Below are 5,622 nucleotides of genomic sequence, written 5' to 3'. Positions count from 1 at the left end.
TTCTTTCATTCTCTTTGCAGGTGACTCAAATCTATTTTTTTCGCACAATAATTAGAAAATGTTGCCCAGTGGTTAAAGCAATTAAGTTATCTCTTAATCTTAAAAAAAAACACCGATTACATGCTTTTTAGCAATTCTACAGAGGCATTACCTCTTGACATTGTATTAGATGGTACTCAACTCGAAAATGTTTCCCATGTAAAATGTCTTGGAATAACAGTTGATAATAAGCTTTCATTGAAATTTCATGTTGACAGTAAATGTAAAATCATTTCACGTAATATTGGTATAATTGACTAGCTTAAATTATGTTTTCCTTTATCGTCCCTGCTTACATTACATTCATCCGTAATATTGTTATATTCAAATTACGGTATTCTCGCGTGGGGAAATACATATAAAACACTTTTAGAAAAAAATACTTTTATTACAAAAGAAATCACTCCGTATCATATGTCAGACAACATTTTTGTCCCATACTGACCAGCTATTTTATGAGCATAAAATATTGAAAATTAATGACTTGTATCCGTTTAATTTAGGACAATTTATGTATAATATATAACAAAAAAAATCTTCCAAATATATTTGAAACAATGTTTCAAAGAAATCAATCCGTTCACAATTATCCAACAAGGCGATCGAATGACTTCCATTTGCCATTTCTGACAACTCTGTTGACTCAGAACACATTCATCCACGATGGGCCAAAGTCTTGGAATTCACTTCATAACTATAGTACAACAGCTCAATCTCTGAACTCCTTCAAGAATAAATTAAAATTGTTTTTATTGAAATCTTACAACATCCAACCGAGATAGGTTTGTCTTGAATTAGCATCTCAGTCACGTCATCATTTCTTTGAATATTATACAATTATTATGAATTTATTTTTTTACATAAGTCCTCCTTACATGTTCCTGTAAGTGTTCCGGGTATATCGATGTGTCTATTCTCTTTTTCTCCTGCCTTCTAAACCGATATAATTATGTATAAAAATTTTTGCATCATATTCAATCCAGGTTGTATTTTATCACTTATTTTACATCATGGAATCCAGATTGCTTGCGTCCACGATGGCACGTGCTGTATTTTCCCACCTTTTTTTCGTCTTTCTTTCTTCTGTCTTTTTTCCTTTCCAATTATTTTGATTTCATGTCAGTTGACATCGGTTTGTTTTATTTTGTTTTATATCGCTGTCTTGTGTATTTTTCTGAGGGTCCCATATCGTACAAGTTTTGGCCCTTAGTGGGACCCTCCTTTTCCATCCCCATCCTTAGTTAACTTGTATTATACGCTTTATATATATATTTATAAAGATATAATTGCGTTTTTTTTTTCATTTGCTACTCATTTTCATATGTAATTTGTCATATCACATTCTGCAATTATTACAAATATCCTGTACATATGCAATGTACATAATTTCTTTGTTTATTTGATGGAAGAGAATTTGAATCTTGAATCTTATCTGTTTTATAAATTGGTAGAACTTTGGCAAATTTCATTTGAGTGGGCACAATACCAGTAAGTAGAAACAAATTCAAAATGTGGACTAATGGTGAAAGAATTTCATTTACATACATTTTATGAGATGACTAGAAAACCCATCATGACCTGCACTCTTCTTGGGGGGAAGGGAATTAACAATGCTAAGACCTCTGCTTCAAGTACAGGGAGGAAAATAAAGACTGAGGATTGGAATTTAGTAGATATGAGTGGAAAAGTCTGTGTGCAGATGAAATGTTACGTGCCAAATTTGCACCAATGTAAAAAAAAAGAATTAAATGCTTCCGCAATTTCCCCATCATCTGTTATATTCTTGCCTTCACAGACAACATTATGAATTACACTTGTATTTTCACGTTTGTGAATTACATTATTAAATGTATTCACCTGTACTAAGTAGATTTTACATATGACTTATGCTGCTTAAACAAGGAACAAAAATAATCGTCTTTCGCTTTACGCAGCAGGGATGTAAGGGTATTCCGATACTTCATGTAAATTGATTTATTCAAAGCTGTATTATGTGATTTAAATCTGTAAAACAAAGTATTTTTCTTGTTTATGGATCTGAGTAGCTTTAGTTATCCAAGGTGAAGGTGGACTCTTTTATAATTCCGATACTTAATGTGGGCCTACTTGATTTATTCAAAGCTGTATTATGTGATTTGTATCTGTACAACAAAGTATTTTTCTAGTTTATGGATCTGAGTTTTATTGGCTTTAGTTATACAAGGTGAACGTGGAACTGTTAAATAACTTTTGCAACACAACAGCATTGTGTTGCATACAGCTGTGTTCTATGAATACCCGCTTTTGACATTTTCTGTTATTACAACTGTACTTATTGAATCATTCAGTATAAAGTGCATACATGTCTGCATTGTATTTATATCTTTATATAGGGAGAAACTTTTACTTTCTCAGTGTCTCTCTGGAACAAACTTTCAGTCATCACTTTTAGAATTCGAAAAAAACTCAGAAAGGTAAACTATCACTGGAACAGACGATATCATCCTATCTTAAATGCTCGAGGAAAGCGTTCACGTTAGTTGCAATGTAAAGTTGATAGTGGTCCTCTCTGCAATATAAGAGGGCATGTTCAGTTGAATACCAATGACAGAATCAAGTGTGGCCTTTACTTAGTCAGGTTTAAATACTCACCGGTAAACAGTAGCTCATTTGTTGGGGTGAAATTTTATCTCGCAAGAAACAAAGACCAAAGTAGGTATGAATTCCTGAAACGGTACTGAATAACGCGATTCTGGTCTGTCAGCTCACAGGCAGCTCACATGGCACTTCTGCGCGCGGGAAAGTACATGTGGGAATCCCTTCATTCCTAGTAATGAACAAAATGCTACGAGTCTTTTGCCAAGGCCCTCTCGCTGTTGGTAGTGAGCTCAGCTGAGTTGGACTGCGCGAGGAGCCTCGCGCTGTCTAGCCTTTTGGCAAGGCTTCGTGGCTGAAAAAGAGACTAACTGCGAGAGAACGGGTTCATCCGTTTCTCGAAGTGCTCGGTGCTCAGCCACGAGGCCTCGCCAAAAGACAGCGAGAGGGCCTTTACAAAAGGCTTTGCAGCTATACAGAAAGACAGGCTAAGAGACATTTTTGAGACATGTTTGATTATGCACATGTTCAAAATTTAAAAACAACAACAACAACAACAACAACAACAAGTTCTGGCGTATCTCTGCTAATTACTAAGAACAGCATAAAAAGAAAGTCAAACATGCCATGTACTATTCTATGTATAGTATCAGCGAGCTTCAGATCTGAGACGCGAACGCTAATGCGACGCTAATTAGACAAAAAAAAAAGAAGAAAAGAAAAGAAAATTGTGTTCTGCACATGCACGAGACAGCTGCTTCCACTCTCGAACCCGGGAGGAAGCGTCACACAGCGACACACTTCAGAGAGTACATCAATTAACAAACTTGATAAAACATACATGATTGCAAGTTTGTCTTTTTGACATTGTAACGACATAACAGTATGAGTAGTGTTCAATTATTATACTCAATCTGGGGGAGTTAACGAAAAAAAAACCAAAGTTAACAAAAATGCTGCGCAAATTATTCACCACTAGTGACTAACCTGTGGTTGTTTTGTTTTTGTTTTGTAATTCTGATTCTTCTTCATCAAACCTTCTTCCCCTACTCACGTAAAAAATCACAGTTGATCATTTTATTGATATGTATAATACAAACAGAAGTGGCTTCTACAACATGTACAAAGTCTACAAAGATACAAACAGAATGTATTAAAATGAGTGTGGATCATTAATAGTGCAGAAAAACCTTTCAAATCGTATTGAATGTGTCACTGACAGTGACATTGACGATAACATAGCCATACCATCGCATATCATGGTGGGGGACTGCTAAGTTATACTTTATTACTGGTGAATCAGAGGTACATTACGCCTACATTTTTTGAAGCCTCCCTTGTGCTAATGGGTTAAGCGGATCCACAAATTAGGTGATATGGATCAGTCTTCTATTGGTAAAATTGCACATATATTATTTCTTAAAAGCATGGGCTAAGGGAAAATTGTGAGGACATGACATCAGCAACTCGCTCATTTGAATATTCATTAGGACTGGTGAAAAAAAGTTCAAAGAAATTTAAAATTTCAAAATGTCATAATGATATTTCTTATTTTTAAACCAATTTTTGCCATTTTGGAACATTCGGTAGAGATTTTTTTTCACTTTATTTTAGAGTGTATTTTATTTTTGGGTGAAGTGTGAAATTTGGGTGTTTCTGACATTCAAACTCTTCATACGGTCTCATTTAACAAAGTAATTCTTACCCTGTAAGCTACATGCTTTCCGAGACTAATATACCATGGACATTAGCCTCAGCATCGCAAGGTTTTCGTAGTAACACATAGCACACAAGAGGATCAGGAAGAACACATTAGATTGTCATAACTCTGGATGTAGGCCTATGTTGAAGGCAGGATTTGAACTCGCCGTCTCCTGACCAGACCTTTATCAAACTATACCACAATGTTTGATACAGAATATATCAGATGATATTGAATCAAAATGCATACACAATTAAGGGAAAATCCGCTGCAGTGTTAGAGGACAATGAGAAATCGGCAAAGAGCTTTATACCTTCTAAAAAGAACCAGTTGTATCATCACACGAAATCAAATTCACAAAGCTTTCAGACAGACTTGAAAACATTAAAAAAAAACTTTATACTATTGCATAACAAACTAGAAACAGTACCTGTCTGTGTAGAGCTTTCGGGATGTCAGGTCACTGGGATACGCTGTCTTCAATCAACACATTCAGATGATTATTTAGGGCTTTGGTTACACAGAAGTCGTTGTTTCTTCGGCAAGCTTCTTTTTCTTCCCATGTGTGTAACAAAACATGCACACGGCAATCAGAGAAAGTGGGAGTATTACTAGTGCATCTTGACTGTGAAAATAATCTTCCTCTCTTCTGTCTTCTCTCAGGGCAAATAGATAAAACTGACTATCCTCGGAATTGATAATATCAATGCTGAGAGTCACCGTCAAATAACTTGTTGATATAGCTCAACGAACGAACAAAGAAACGTCTGAATTGCTGAGGTGTAAGGCAGCCCGGAGGCATTTCTTCATTCATACAGAAGTATAAAATGATGCTTTAATTGACCAAATCTCGTATTCAAAGGTGGAGTCACTGGACAGAGGTTGATGAAAGTCCAATGACACGTTTCTCCCTCGGTAAAACTTGTAGACTTCCAAAGCCAGACTATTACTGACGTACATCATCACCAATGCCGTCAGTAGTGGAGGAAATTGCCTTGAGCTGGTATTATTCATCTTGTGGAAGAAGTTCCGTACCTGTAACATGACAGAATGGAAATCTATCAGCATGCATATTCAAAGTGTCATTCGGAGAAGATAGTTGATTACAGAAACTTTGTTGTTATTGACACAAAGGGGAGTTCTTTGGGAAGGGTGTTTCAACTATTGCATGGGTTGCTCTCAACTAATCGTTTCTGTGGTGTTACGAATAGAAGCAACCATTGGTCTGTCGAAAACAGATGGGGTATTTTTGTAGCTAAACGAAAAGTGCACACTTTTGTAATATATCATGTCTCTCTGTGTGAAAC

The sequence above is a fragment of the Diadema antillarum genome, unplaced genomic scaffold, assembly GCF_040938485.1.
Source record: "Diadema antillarum isolate AM-2024a unplaced genomic scaffold, OU_Dant_1.0 seq00001433_RagTag, whole genome shotgun sequence".
NCBI classification, from domain to species: Eukaryota; Metazoa; Echinodermata; class Echinoidea; order Diadematoida; family Diadematidae; genus Diadema; species Diadema antillarum.
Note: the sequence above shows the minus strand (reverse complement) of the source record.